This window comes from Falco rusticolus, chromosome 20 (genome assembly GCF_015220075.1).
Source record: "Falco rusticolus isolate bFalRus1 chromosome 20, bFalRus1.pri, whole genome shotgun sequence".
Lineage (NCBI taxonomy): Eukaryota > Metazoa > Chordata > Aves > Falconiformes > Falconidae > Falco > Falco rusticolus.
The window spans coordinates 1623977-1640057 of NC_051206.1; the positions used below are offsets into that span (position 1 = coordinate 1623977).

The 16081-nt window shown below is 52.4% G+C and overlaps 1 long non-coding RNA gene across 1 annotated transcript in view; it reads right to left on the minus strand.

Moving 5' to 3' along the window:
- Positions 1-421: 421 nt before the first annotated feature.
- LOC119140400 overlaps positions 422-16081 on the minus strand; it is a 149051-nt gene continuing 133391 nt past the window's right edge. The window contains exon 4 of the long non-coding RNA XR_005101610.1: positions 422-570. This is a non-coding gene — a long non-coding RNA (uncharacterized LOC119140400). The remainder of the gene's footprint in view (positions 571-16081) is intronic.

A 16081-nucleotide genomic window follows, 5' to 3' on the forward strand; every position in this document is an offset into this window, starting at 1 on the left:
AGCAAAGTGCATACAGAAAACGCGACGTAACAGACAAATGGAAGCAACCAAAAGACAACCAAGAGGCCTTTTCTTCAATGGAACCAAAAATCCCCTGGGTTCCAGGGCTTTGCATCTTCCAGATCATGAAAAGGGGTCGAGCAGCAGGCTTTGGCAGGTTAGAAAGGTCTAAAAATGTGCCACGTTGCTAGTGGATGAAGGACAGCTGAGAAGAAAGGAGTGTGGTTCAATTTTAATTAAAAAAAAAATTAAAAAAAGGAAGGTCCTTGAGGCAAAAAGGAGGGGGAAAAAAAAAAAAAGAAATGAAAAAAAAAAAAAAAAGGAGGGGGGATTACTTGGCATACAGGGGTGTGCAGGAAGCTCTGAAAGACCAGAATAATGTGCCATCAAAACGGAGCCCTCTTAAAAAGAGTACCTTTTCTTCCCCGCTCAGGTTGTCGTCTTTTGTTCCATCTCATTTCGGTGACCATCAATGCATCTGTCTTGTCCCTTCTCAGCTGGATGTGGTTGACAGTAATCCAATTGGATATAAGCCCAGATGCATTTCTTTCTTCCTTCCTTCTTTGCAATCTGTATGAAAAACAAAATCCACAAAAGACTAGCGTTACTTGCAATTCAAAGCCAACCTCTATTTCCAACCGAGCCCCCACCCTAAAAGCAGCAAGCAAAAAAAAAAAAAAAAATCACGGGAAATTTATTACCGAAATTAAGCTGATAAAAAGCATTTCCTCTCCCCTCAATGCCTGGACTCTTTTAGCAGAGCAGGTCAACCCGGCTCAGATAATCGAAATGCGCTAAATATAACGCACAAAGGGGTTCTGAGCGCCAATAACCACCCGAGGGCACCGAGCCCCGCAGCACCGCGGTGGCCGATGTCCGTGGCTGAGGTGGGACAGCCTAGTCCTGCTCAAAGCAGGCTGCTCACGAGCCTGTTCCGTTGGGATCTCAGCATCTCCAAGGATGGAGACTCGGCAGAACCTCTCATGGAGACCTGCAAGACCTTTCCGGGCCACCTCCGCCAGAATTTGGCCACCTGCACGGTCACACCCGAAGGTTTCAGCGCCAGAAGTCACGAGCTTCACGTCATCCCAAGGGGAGTCTCCGTTTCCCCACTGGCTGAGCACCAATTCTGCCCATGGCACCTCCAGCACCGCGGGGGCTGCGGGCCAGCCTGGTGGCGCGGGGTCTGGGAGCTCTGCCCACCATCTCCCACACACGCAGCCTGCTGGTCTCCTGCGGCTCCCCGACGCGACAGAGCAGCCCCTCCGCGGGGTGGGGGTCCCGGCCCCTGCCAGCCCCAGCGCGGGCAGCTCTGCTCGCCCCCAGCCCCATGCCTGGGGCTCCTCCTGCAGCCCGCAGCGAGGGTCCTGGTGGGGAGGGGCAGCTGGCACCAGCCCATGCCGGTGTCACCGCCACCGCGGAGCATGCGGGGGTGTCCTCAGAGGGGCTCCCAGCCCTGCTCCTGCACCTCGCTCTGGGAGCCGCCCAGCACCCTGGCCTCTGGCTGCTCCTGCTGCACCGGGCGCCCGCTCCCGCTGCGCCAAACACGTGTTCCAGCTGCACCAAGCATGCATGCACCAAGCACCCGCTCCCGCTGCACCAAGCACCCATTCAGTCTGCACCAAGCACCCGCTCCCGCTGCACCAAGCACCCATTCAGTCTGCGCCAAGCACCCGCTCCCGCTGCACCAAGCACCCATTCAGTCTGCACCAAGCACCCGCTCCCGCTGCACCAAGCACCCATTCAGTCTGCACCAAGCACCCGCTCCCGCTGCACCAAACATGCATTACAGCTGCACCAAGCACCCATTCAGTCTGCACCAAGCACCCGCTCCCGCTGCACCAAACATGCATTAGAGCTGCACCAAGCACCCATTCCGGCTGCACCAAGCGCATACTCTGGCTGTGGCGAATGCCAGCTCCCACTGCACCAAGCGCACACTCCCACTGCACCAAGCACCCATTCCAGCTGCACCAAGCGCCCACTCCCGCTGCACCAAGCGCCCACTCCCGCTGCACCAAGCGCCCACTCCCGCTGCACCAAGCACCGACCCCCACTGCACCAAGCACCCGTTCCAGCTGTGCCAAGTGCCCACTCCAGCTGCGCCAAGCGCACACTCCCACTGCACCAAGCACCCATTCTGGCTGCACCAAGCGCCCACTCCCGCTGCACCAAGCACCCATTCCAGCTGTGCCAAGCACCCACTCCAGCTGCGCCAAGTGCCCATTCCCGCTGCACCAAGCACGCATTCCAGCTGCGCCAAGTGCCCACTCCAGCTGCGCCAAGCGCCCACTCCCACTGCACCAAGCATGCATGCACCAAGCACCGACCCCCACTGCACCAAGCGCCCACTCCCGCTGCGCCAAACACGTGTTCCAGCTGCGCCAAGCACCCACTCCCGCTGCGCCAAACACGTGTTCCAGCTGCACCAAGCATGCATGCACCAAGCACCCGCTCCCGCTGCACCAAGCACCCATTCAGTCTGCACCAAGCACCCGCTCCCGCTGCACCAAACATGCATTAGAGCTGCACCAAGCACCCATTCCGGCTGCACCAAGCGCATACTCCGGCTGTGCCGAATGCCAGCTCCCACTGCACCAAGCACCCATTCCGGCTGCACCAAGCGCCCACTCCCGCTGCACCAAGCACGCATTCCAGCCGCGCCAAGCACCCACTCCCACTGCACCAAGCATGCATGCACCAAGCGCCCACTCCCGCTGCACCAAGCACGCATTCCAGCCGCGCCAAGCACGCATTCCAGCCGCGCCAAGCGCCCACTCCCACTGCACCAAGCATGCATGCACCAAGCACCGACCCCCACTGCACCAAGCGCCCACTCCCGCTGCACTAAGCATGCATTGCGGTTGCACCAAGTGCCTGCTCCAGCTGCACCAAGCGCCCACTCCGGCTGCACGTTCGCTGGCTGCCCCTCCGCAGTGCTCGCGGAGCTGTGGCCTAGGCCAGCGCTTACAACGGGGCTCTCCCTCCTACCCGGCCCTTGCAGCTGACCCTCATCTTGATTAACTGCTTTTGCAACTCTTTCTTCCTAATATGCTATTTCTTTGTCGGAGAGAGGAAACGTCAATGGTGCACTTTTAGCCAAGGACAAAGGACAAGCGAATGCATCAGGAACGGACCCCTGAGAGAGACTTTCTAAGTTGCGGCACAATTTCAGCCCCGGTGGCAGGCATTCTGAAGATGTAGTGAACTAGCTGGGGGCAAAGGCCACCATGCTATTCTTGATTGCCTCCTGAGACCTCCTAAAATCCAGCAGCTGCCTCGCCGATTCCATACAGCCGTGCTTTGGTGCCTAAGAAAGCACTGCAGAAGATTCCCCCCCCCCCCCGCCTTTTTCTTTTTAAAGAAATGACAGCCTCTAAGTCTTCAGAGGAGGGTCTGAACACATGATTTAAGTTTACCTTAAAGCCTCAAAAAACCAGGACAAAGGCACCATTTCTCTACCCCTGCTCCCTCCTGGTTTAGCACACCTGCTTCCAGCTTCGTGAGGATTCAGAGCCGGTAACGCTGTCGGATGCTTTGCAGCTGAGGGTGACAAGGCTGGCACGAGATTTTCCCAACAAGTGGCCCCACCTGCTCCTGCGGGAGCTCGGCAGGTACCGAGGGCTGCACGCAGGGGCGAGGAACAGCCCGTGGGAAACGACCAGGCAGAACCTTCCAGATTTATCGGAGCATCCGCAGGCACCGTGGAGCAGCCTGCTTGCTGTGCAACACCTGCAGAGCTACAGGGAGGTGGTGAACACAGGATTCCTGCCTCCTGGAATTGCTTGGGTGTTGTTTTCTTCAAGATGACAGCAGTAAGCACTCCCAGGAATGCACAGGGAGAATTTGAAATCTCCAGCTCTGCCTTTGTGTCAATTCAATGCACACTGCTCGTGTATCTGGCTGCAGGATGCTCCTCTGGCCTCACAAAGGCTAGTTCGCTGCACAAACTTTTTATACACATCCCAGCACGTGTTATAAAATGCACCGTGCCATGCTCCTCGGGGCCAGCGAGCAGCTCCCCTTGCTACCCAAGCTGGGACAGAGCGAGCGACATTTAGTGACGAAGCTCCTCTCCAGGAGCTGGCCCTGACTGAGGTTTCCAGTTCTTCCCTCTGTAATTTAGTCTCGTTTGAATTCACCCTGAAACAAAGGAGGCTAGGAGGCTCTCAGCAGGAACGTTTCAGATGACAAAATTGTCTTGGGTAAAAGAAAGAATTTGAGGAAAGCTTTGGAAACAGAAAACTGAATCTCCGTTTCTCCCGTGGATACCCTCTCGGGACCTGAAAGCAAGCACGCGATCTTTCTAGACGCTGGATTCCCACTAGTGTAGGAGATGGAAGCTGTGATCCATCATCGCCAGCTCCTCAATACTGCCTCCACCCCAGGGTCTGCTCAGCGCTCGCTCTCGCAGGGCATCGCTGCTCCAAGAGCATGGCCAAGGGCACAGCCACCAGGGAACGCGACTGTGAGGATTCCGTAACCCGAACAATGTTGCTCGTCACAGTCATGCCAGCACCTCGAACCAGCAAGAAATGTCATTTCTCAGTTTTCCAGTATCCTTCAGTAGCCCCCTAATGCATGCGGACTACCAGCTGCTACAAACACTGTAATTCCCCTCGTTTTCCACCTTGACCTTTATCTGCCTCTTGATTTTTTTTTTTTTAATATATATATATATATACACACACACACATATACACATATATAAACATAAATATTTAATCAGAGATGGTTAAACCCATTTATTTTTTGTTATGTGTGTATATATATATATAATAAAATAATATATTTGGTTATGTATATAAATAATATATATATTTATGGTTAAACCCATAATTAAGCAACCTGATTATTTACGAAGCAGGTATTTTTCGCCCTCTCCTGTTGCCTGCTTTGCTCCGCTTAATCACCTAGGTCATGAATTTTAAATAGCACTAATTGCCATCTTTTGGCCTTTCAAAGCATATCTCACCCATCTATCTGCACTGGGAAGACCTCAACACAGAGAAAACAGGGTTTGAGTCCTGTCAAAGCCGGGGAGGACGTGCTAAGATACACCCGAGCTGGTGAAGAGGAGGTGTCAAAGGCACCATCTGGATATCCCGCATCGCAGGGTGGATTTGCTCAAAATCAGGAGAGATAACGCTGAGCGGTGATATGACTGCCCTCCCTCGCAGCAGCCACGCTCACTGGAAGTTCAGCGCTTTAGGGGGCTCTTGAAAGGGCTGGATCGGGTCTGAGGGTCCCCCCAGCCCTGTCCGAGCGGCGGCACAGCACTACAAGGAGCCGCAGGCAGAGCGGGACGCACGCTTTCCCCGCCACCGCCGCATTCGGGGATGCTTTGCCCGCATCCCACCTCAGCAGCGGCCACTCCGAAGCTCTGGTTAAGCCCCCCCTGTGCTTCAAAGAGCCTTCGCTTTCCTAATTCCACGAACGTTCTGGAAATCTGCATCTTTCCAGGAGGCAACCTGAACCGCTACTCCTCCGTGGAGCCGGGCACGTGAAAATAAATGCACGGTACAAAGTGGTGTAACGGGCTGGTACCGTCCCACCTCTGCTTTTCTCAGCCATGGATAACTGAGCCCAACATATTTCAAGACAAAAAGCCCTGCCCAAAGTCAGCTGGACTCTGCCTCGTGCTAAATTAACAGAATTTAGGATAAAAAGGATTTATTAGCCCCCCCAGCGTGACATGCTGTGGAGTTGCTCATACTGAGGCCAAGTTAAACGAATCCATTCCCAGGCTCATCAGCCAAACCAAAACCAAACCAGACTTTTGTGAAAAGTTTCTTCTTTTCATCTTTGGTCATTTCTTCCTGCCAATTAGTGCCGAACGAGGGAAGAGGTGGAAACTGCAGCATCTTCTGATAAAATCTGTCTTCGGGTAAATTTACAGCTCAGTTTTACACACCGCAAAAAATTCTCACACTTCAAATAAGCCAAGGACAAACTTGAATATCTGAAATGAACCTCCAAACCTTTGGAATTTTCCCTAACATATGCAAGGCGGGCAGCTGCCAATCTCAGTGTACATCTAGTTACACTGCCTTTCAGAAATACATAGTAACTATTTCGTAACAGAGCCTTGCTACCATTCAGCTGAAGCCTGAGTTCCATATTCTGTGACTAAATATCGGTTACACCAGAAGAATTTCCTCCCAGTTTTCCCAAAGCTGGCCACGGCATCTATTTGCTCAATTAAATAATAGCGACACTGATTTGTCTTTCAGTTGTGCATCTCAGCTGTTTAAACCGCTAAACGCTAATTTGCAATACTGCCTGCAGAAGCTGGAGGGTGTTGAGTTGTACCTCAATCCCACTTCCACTTAATGCTGGTGGAATCAACGAATTTTGCCATGGAAAAATTAACGTGTGATGCCAGCCGGGCCGTTTATCTTCTGGATGAGAGAGAAACTCCACGCGCCGGACCATTTTTTTGGTTTTGAGACCTCCTGTGGCCCACGGGCGCTCGAGGTGTACACCTAAACCGTTGTGCTAATCCCAAACCAGCGTACAAACGATTGCTTTTTCACCAAACCATCCCTCCTGCCCCACGAATCCCCGGATCCCAGGGAAAGCTGCGTCTCCACCGCCCTAACTGGGGGAACGGGGAGCCAAGGCTGCGCTCCTCTCCACGGGTGAGCCAAACCTGGGATCTTGGGAACATTTCCCTTCTCAAATATGAAAACGCTGGTTTGTTGAACCACTATCAAAACGTATTTGCAAGCTGGGAACGGAACAGAAAAAGTAAACCCAGAAGGTTTAGGCATCACAGCCACGCTGCAAAGCTTTTCCTACTTAAACTGTAGCTCAGCTGAAGGACCGATGCAGCCTTTCTCCTTGTGTTGCTCTGCACAGGGCACCTCTACAAATAAACATTGAAGAAACACAGTCTTTCTCCCCTTCTCTCGCATCCTACCACCGTGATTTACAAGGTGAAATTAAAAATACACACATCCCAGTGCCTGGGGTTTTACATCTTGGGTCACTGATTTATAAAAGCTGCCAGCAAATTTTAAACGCTTCGTTTTGATTTAGAAATCATTGCTTGAAAGTTGTATTTATCTCGAATATTCAGCTGTATTGCACATCACTGAAAATCTAATTTATGGATTGCAAAATGTGTGCGGATAGACTACAAAACATATTTATAGATCACTCCCCCTAATAATAATATACGCAGCTCACCCACCCAAAAGTTATGCACGTATTCATACACGTGTAAATGCATATATGTGTATATCTCTCGCAGATGTATATTAAATCCTTCTCTCCGTAACCACATTTTTGATGGTAAGATCAGGTACCGTGTCAGTATGTAACGAGTGGCTCTGCGATGCCTCCCCTCCACCCCCTCATCTTATCATTCCTGCTAAAACTCAAACTTCAAGTTCTGTTTCCAGCTCCCCAGGCGCCTCTTACTCCCGCTGCTGCTGCAAAAGGTGCAGAGGCCACATCCCAGCACGAGAGCCCGGACCCGCACAACTGCAGAAGCAGCCTAAGGAATTGCATCCTTCATCCCGTCCCCTTGCTGAGGCTGCGGGATTGATCCTGCTTGTCCTCCACCCCCCACCCTGGCTTACTTCTCCCCGCTGTGCTAGAAGGAGACTAGACATGAAATGGAACAGCTTTCCTTAAAATTGAAAGGAAAAGACGCGCTTTTCCTTCTGGATTCATACCATGAATGCTGGAAGAAAAGGAGAAAGGCCGGATCCTTCACGGGAAAATGGAAGGATGCACAGACCAGCCTGTTTCCCAGCAGCTTCAACTTCTTCTCCCACTTTCACTCCCTTAAAAGCCAACAATTCCTGATATTTCCTACACAAAGCACATCATCTGCTAACGGCATCACACGATGCCTCTTCACCCACTGATTTTTATTCCACCAGCCCAACAGGAGCGAGAAGTTGGGTCTTACTGTGTGAGATGCTCCAAAAACCTCTGGGCGCCCATCAGCCTTTTCCACCAATGGTTCTCAAGCTGAACAACCACCTTTTCGCGGCAGCGGAGTGTGGGAAGCGATGAGATGGTTAAAGAAAATATATGCATAAAGTAGATATGCACACTGTTTTAGTCAGTCATTAGTGTTAATCACAGGTTTAATCACTTTGCCCCCGCATCCTCCTCCCTGATTGCCACAACCCACACCAATTGCACGGAGCAGCTCGTTAGCAGAAGTGCTACTGGGGCCATACCCCGGGTCCTGAGGCCGTACCCTGGTCCTGGGGCCGCACCCCTGGTCCTGAGACCGTACCCCCCAGTCCTGGGGCCGTACCCCCCCCGGTGCTGGGGCAGCACCCCTGGTCCTGAGGCTGTACCCTGGTCCTGGGGCCGTGCCCTCGGGTCCTGGGGCCATACCCCGGTCCTGGGGCCGTACCCCCGGTCCTGAGACCGTACCCCCTGGTCCTGGGGCAGAACCACCCCTCCTGCCTGCACACTCCTACTGGGCAGCGGTGACTTTTCCACTCAGCATCAGCCGAACGGATGTTCCTGGTCCTCCTGGGCACTTGGTGAGCCTTGGTGGAACCCCACAGTGGGGAGCTGGGGTGGCCAGCCAGGGGGCAGCGAGAGGCGTGAAAAGGGCAATTCGGAGCATCCTGACGCTGCGCCATGGACCGGGGCGCGAGTGACCCGCAAACCCTGTTGTGCAAGTCGCCCTTACGCTGGCTCCTCCATGCAGGGGTTAACCTCACCCCGTGCTCATGATTAAAAAGTAGCTGGCCCAGTCATCCGCAATTATTTATAGGCTGAGGAGGTGGCATGTATTGTGCTAGCAGCACTTTCCAGGCTGATGAAGTTTGGGTTACAACTCTGTGGCTGGTGAGGTCTGCGGACACCTGGCTGTTCTTACAGGTTAAACATTTCACACCCTGTCAAACGCCAACCCGAACTGCGTCAGGCTTTCCTCCCCCCTTCCCCAAAGGCCACTGAGAACACGGGGTAGCTGGGGTGCCACTTGAAAGGGAGGAAGACCCTCTTTAACCTGGCATGTACATCAGAAGGATCTAGGAGGGACCAGCTCAGGAGATCCACCTTGCAACGACCTCGCTGATCCAGCCTCACGTCATCCAAGCTCCTCGTGGCTGTTGAAGGCTCTACTTTGACCTGGCAAGCCGAGGAGGAAGGGTCACCATCCTTACTCCGGGGAACCACCGCTGGGTTCCTCAGTAGGACGGGGCTGTGGGTTTAAGGGGGAGCCCGGCGGCTCTGGCCCCAGCCAAGGGAGGGATCTGCAGGACTGAAATTCTCTTTTCCACAGACAGAGGAGATGGGGCTCATCTGTGGTAGTGCTCAGCACCGGCTTTAGCAGACGTTGCCCCGTTTACTCCACACCTGAGAGCGGAAAATGCTGCAAGAGTCCGGCGCCTCAGGGAAGTCTCTGGGAACCTGATGCCAAATCTCTCTGAATCCAAACTCTGACGTTTGCCTGGACCATGCAACAATCCTGCCCGACTGACCTGTATCTGCTGGTGTTTCCTGGACAGAGCACATCATCTGCTAACAGCATCACATGATGCCGCTTCACCCACTGATTTTTACTCAACAAGCCCACCAGTAACAAGAAGTTGGGTCTTATTGTGTGACATGCTCTAACAACCTCAAAGATGCTGCGGTCTTTGCCCTCAGAGTTGGGTAAACCCGGCGGAGGAGATGGTAAATTCCCTCCTCCGTACCGGTGTCCGTGACTAGAGAGCACAGGACGGGCAGAGAAGCAGAATCCGTCCCCGTGGAGTCCCTCCCGTGCCCAAAGCTGTCCCAGAGGAGAAAACACACGCACGGAGGGAAGGATGGAGAAAACAGGCATTTGGGAGAATTACTCACTCACCCCTCCGTAGATCAAACACCCTGTGTATAGTATGTTGAGAGAGAATTAATACGTATTTATTCAGCCAGAAGGCAGGTTTATGAAGATACTCAATAAAATTACAATGTTGAGCAGAGATAAACAACAATAATAAAAACGTAACATACGTGAATCCCTTATCTCACTTAAATCAGGGTAATTAAAAGCTACATATTTCAGCTGCCAAAAGCGGTAATTTGAGTCGTACTGCAACTTTACGGACACATTTCCATTAAGAGCATCAGTTATGAGTAATATAATTTCCTCTTCACTGAGCATTGCTTACCTAATTTCACCTTTTCCTTAATAATACACATTACTTAATTCTCCAAACAGCTGTGTAATTTAACTAGGCGTGGTAAAAATCCACTGATTAGCCCGCCTGCAATTCTGAACATGCAGAGCAATATACAGAATATGATTCTTCAAAAAAAGGTTTCAAATTTAGGACAGCAATGGGATTCGGGGCAACGGTCTAAAAGGTGCAATTACGATAATATGCTAGAAAGGCAAAAGATTAAGCTTTTTATTATTCTGCAACATTTTTTACATTTTATTGCCAATAATTACATAGGTTTCTTTTCTATTTTCATTGCCTCAACATCTCCCAGGTTAATTATGTTGTCAAGATCATGTCAAAAAGCCACCGCTAAAATTATGATTCTCATTACATGATGATCTAATCAATTTTGTGTGGTAATTTTGGTCCAACCTATTCTACCAACATACACATCCTGTACATGGAAAAATCTATTTCTCTGTCACACTATATTATACTGTTGTTCTTGTGCCACTGCAGTTAAGAGCCTGTCAGCAGTTCTGCTACAACCTCTTATATCCAAGGTTTATAATAGAGACATTAAAAACCCCTAATAATTTTGGCTGACATTTGACAGGCATTTTCATTACGGGGACCTATTTTATTTATTTAGAATTTGGGTTCTGTCTGAATAGAGAGCCTCGAGTCTTACCTGTTATCCAAAGTGCTGTGAAACCCAGGGACTGAGCCGGGGACCAGAACCACAACCCCAAACCACGCTTGAAAAAGAAAACGATGCCTTGCTTGATCGTTAGCTCTGCGGGTCCGGGCACCGCTGCCTTGCTCCATCCCTTATCCAGGGGCTCAGCACACAATTATCAGAGGATCCGCACCCTAATAAATGGCAGAAGACCAGCTCCGAGCAAAAAAAAACCCCAAAGCATCCTGAAAGAGTAGTTAAAATGACCGTGATCTACATCAAACCCTCGGTCTTACTGCTGCTAGTAAATCTACGTATACAGAGCGCTGCGTTTAGAGGGAACGGCCAGTTGGGAAGGCTGGTCCTGGGACTGGGACCACCACCGATACTCAGCCGCGGGGGAAAACACAACAGAAAGGCTCGGAGAGCAAGAGGGAGAGCCTGGAGACGGGCAGAGCTCAGGAGATAACACCAAAATAACTTTTCCTCCTTTCTCACTGCCACGGGTAACATTGCAGCCCTGCCTGCCTGCTCACATCTTGTGTTTTGCTGCCTACAAACGTTTCTGCCGTCGGCTTTTCGCTGCCAAAAATGTCTCGGGGAGGGGAATTTTCAAACGGCGTCTGTGCATATGCACAGCGGCAATGTTTTAAAACATAGGCGCGCTGCTGAAGTTTTTGCTCCAGAATAGGTTGTGTGATGGGTAGTCAAAAATAACGCCGAGTGCTTTCCCAGGCTGGGAACGACAGAGCTTGTGCCGAGGCTTCCAGCTCCTCCAGCGACTGAGGACGATGGGAGTAACTAACCCCCTGCAGAAAAGTGCAACGCGCTCATGCAACGAAGCTGCTCCTAGCAGTAGTGAGGCTGAATTCCACCCCCCTGCAAAGCCCCAAAGCGTTATTCCAGCCCCACCAGGATCCAAGCGGTGCAGAGAGCTCAGCAAACTGCACCCAGAATACGTCCCGCTTCGACTGAATTATTCAGCACAAAAATATTTTCCAAGATGTAATCACCTCGGCACACTTTGTTCAAAGAGGGATACAGGTGGAGAAGGGATCAAAATCCTAATCTCTTTGATCACAACGTGCTGCTCTCTCACGATCCCTAAAGAGCTCACGTAACAGGTTTAAACACAGGTGATGCCAAAGCTGAATCCAATATATACAGAAATAAGAAATCAGGCAGTGCCATTAAAAAAGATGGGCCAGATCTGCTCGGAGCAGCCCAGCTCAAATGAATTCACAAGTATCAAAGCGGGTATCAGCCAAGGATCAGGCATCAGTTGTAGTGAGCTCTGCTGCTAGAAGATACAGGTCTGTAACGGGCTTTGCATCTAATAACACATTTGGATTTTCGTATAACAACAAAAGCGGTCCCTCCTCGCAGCGCTCAGGATCAGAGAAAAGCGGGTTCATTCAATACCTGCTCTGGATTCTTCCAAACTGCGTGTCCGTTTGTGTAAAAAAAAAGAAGTAGGAAAACCTGGTCGTTGGAAAGAGTAAAGGGTAATTTATTTCCAGGGTAATTTCCAGGTTGTTTCTGAGCCACGCACGTGCCGTGGGCTAAGAGCAGCAGAGGGATCCACCGGGACCCTCCGCCACCTCCGTGGAGCAGCAGGATGCTCGGCAGAGGCTCCCCCCCCCCCCCCCCCAGCAGCACGGACAAGCTCCCGCACCCCCAACATCACGGAGTATCTCAGGCTGGAAGGGATTCACAAGGATCACCAAGTCCAGCTCCTCGCCTTAGGGGGATGAGGACTGGCCTAAAGGCCGGTTAAACCCCAGTTCTGTACCAGGCTGGCAGGCAGGGGCTCCAGCGGCTCAGCAGCAGGCACGGAGCGAGGTGAGGAGAAGACAGAGAAGCCGGAGGAGCAGCAGTTCCACCCTTTGCACCACCGGTACCTTCACCGGCGTGGCAGCAGCCCCACAGCCAGGCAGCCCCATCCTTCTCCCCTCCCCCCACCCTGCCCAGGCTTTTGGGCTTCCCTCAGCTCTATTTCCCTTGTCTGGGACGCCGGCTGCCTCTTTCTCCAGCATCTCGCCCCTTCTGTGGGTACTTTGGGTGTCTCGGACTCTCTTTGAAGAGCCTGGGTTGACAGAGACCACCTCCCGACCTCCTAAAAGCAAGAAACCCACCTTCACCTCTGCTGAGGTTTGACACACGTGATAAAAGTGCTTCATACAAACAAGCGACCGATGTTTTATTCTGCTTAGCCCACGCCGCCCTAATTATTCAACTGATAGTCAATCACCAGCGAAGTGTAAATAGGTCGCTATGTAGATTGGCTAAGCTGCCTACTAATCAATCAGATTAAAAAGATGATGGCAAATCTCCAATAATTACGCAGCGTAATTAAAAGGCTGGGGAGCCTGATTTAGGGCTTATTAGCCCTCTAAGTCCTTCATTAGCCATATTAGTTTCCCGCATCAGATCCCGAAGGGCAACTCCTTGCCCAGCACAGTCAAATATTACGCTCACTCCCGAGTTTTCTGACCTTTGGGATGGCAGTGGACAAACCCAAACGTTTTTGCTCTATGCCCTTTAAGTGGAGGCAATACTCCCGTGGTTTGTGTACGGTACATACACTTTTCCATAGGGTAAACTAAAAATCCACGATGGACATACCTCCGTCCTCCTGATCTTTACAATGGGTGGAAGACACCGATCTTGCTTAACAGAACACTTTGATGCGGATCCGTTCTTTTCCATCTTACGCAAGTTTATATGTTTCAGGTATATTTATTCGTGGACTGTGGGAAAGAAAAGAGCGGGCAAACTGGTGCCCCCTCCCTTCACCAAGGCAACTGAAACCCCAAGTCGGGTACCATTGCGTAGCCTTGCGATGATTGTCCCTCTTTAATTAGCGCTGGACTTCCCTGTGTGCAAGATCTACGAAACAAACGGTAATTCCCTTCCCTCCCTGGTCCAACACGCTGAGGCCATGCCAATCGCGATGCGACGTCGGGAATCTCAGGTCGCTCTGTAGATGGGGAGAGTTTCCCAGGGATCAGAACAAGGCGCTTGCAGGCAGAGCTGACCCAGCTGAGTGGAGTTTCTGCTCAGCAGCGTGGGATCATGCCCTCCCAACATCTCAAACTGTAGGACGCAACCGCCAAACCCGCGAAGCCGTGATTGCACAGGCAGCCCCTGGCACCTCACGAGGGGCCAACACCTCCCAGTATCACCTTCTCATTTCCTCTGCCGTCTCCCCCACTGCACTGGAATCCCACCCCTCACCTACGCCGGCAGCACCCCCAGACACCCGCGAGGAGCTGCTCACGCTGTAGTTTTGGCTCCCTGCCCCCAGCCTGTGCCACACTGACCAAACCAGCACTGCACATCGGTACGTCAGAGCTCCAACCCAAACACAGGCACAAACTGGTTCTATTCTTACCTTCGTTCCTCTCTTTCAACTAAAAAACCCCGCCACCCCACAACTCTGCCCTTTCCTTCATCTCGGGACCGCACCTCATCTTTAGACGGGTGGGCTTGGGCAGGTTTCGGCACGGTCCCCACCAGCACCCTTCTGCTCTTTAGTTCCGACTGAACTTTATCGTTACCGCCTCCATCTCATTTGCATGTGGTGAGAAAAGCACTCATTGACGGGACCAGATGGTGACAATCTTTCCTGACAGCACCAGCCACACCAGGAGCTGCCACCCAGCCCCGGGGAGCGATGCGCGCCCACCCCAGGGCAGGATCCCCCCCCGCCCATCACCGCGGCGTCTGGGCTGCCACGCTCGGTTACAAAACCATTGCCCGTCCTCCGACGCACCTGTAAAACCACAACCCTGCCTCCGTCATGGAGCTTTCCAAGCCTGAGGAATTGCTCTTTTGGCTGGGCCGGCAACAAGCTAATCAGAGCTGCTTGTTCCTAAAAGCCTCGGAAGCAAAATCCAGATTTGCTGCTTGTCTCCGCGGTGCTGAGGCACCGCTCCTCCCAGCGCCAAGGACGATGCTTTTCCACAAAACAACATCCCTGCTGTAAAACATGAAGGGATTTGTTAATTAAGTCAGATTGCCAGTGGCTCCTGGTGGGGAGGCAGCTGCACTGCATGTTCCAGTGTTTTAAAAGCATCCTGGTGTCTGGGAATATTGTCGTTATTTTCCGTGTAGCATCCTCCCGAACACCACCAAACACACTGGAGCGACGCGTTTGCTCGTATATCACGTTGCAGGTGATCAGGGTTCCACGGGAAGACCACGACGGCACGCATCCTTCCCTTCTGCTCTTCCACGCGGGAAGAGCTGGCCCTGGCTTTGCAGGGCTTGCAGCCTAAATGGATGGAAAGAGGAGGCAACCGCTACAAGCAACCAACGGAGAGTTGGGCTGAGAAGTACGAGGTAACAACACGCTGGAAAAAATGTGTTGTCAGCGTTCCAGGCAGATGCAGCCAGTGAGCTGCTCCACCATCACTCGCACCGAGATTCTCACCACGGCTCCATCCCCTTTGCTGATGCATGAAAAGGTCAACCCCCACCCCCCCCCAAAAAAAAAAAAAGACCCTGGAGCCACCAGCTCCAGCTGCAGAAGCATTGCCACCATTGTCCTCGTGGAAAAGAGCCGTGGTCTGCGGGAAGGAAAAGATTTCACAATTCTGGCCGGGCTTTAGGGTTCTGGGGGAGGCTCAGGGGTTGCAATACCACAGCAGTTCTCAGCAGCAAAGCCCCACAGGGTCTGAATACTGCTCCTCACCCTCTGCCTGAGCAAGTTTAGCTGTGCTGCACCTAGAGCGTGCCAGCACCTCAGCTAGGCTGCTCCGAGCCCGGTGTGGGAGGCACGGAGGGGCCAAGCGCTCCAGCGACGACCTTGCCTCTGGATGCGCTGCTATCCCTGTCCCGGCTCCGGAGTCAGAGCCAGCTCGGGTGGCTGGAGCGCAGATCCCAGCTCAGGTTGCCTCAGCGCCCGAAACCTGAGCGGTGCAAAGTTGGGTGCGAAGTTTTCCTCGCTCACCTGGGGATTCCAGCGGTGACAGCGACGACCCAGGTGCTGTCCCGCAGCTGGGGAGGGAGCAGGAGGCAGAAGGTGCAGTGGATTTTTGTAGATCACTGCAAGGGTGTTTTGCAGAGAGAACAGAAGGATTTATGGAGAAATCGGGCTGCTGAGAAAGGGCAGCGCGTGGGGTGGGAAGGGTGGGCGAGCAGGCAGAGCGTAAGAGATGATGGCGCAAGCAGGACCAAGCCCTGAAGACCTTTTAAAATAAGGACAGGTAGGTCCCTTCCCAGGGGATCCACCGTCCGGAGGGGAAGCTCGATCGCTCTGTTTTCTGCCAGT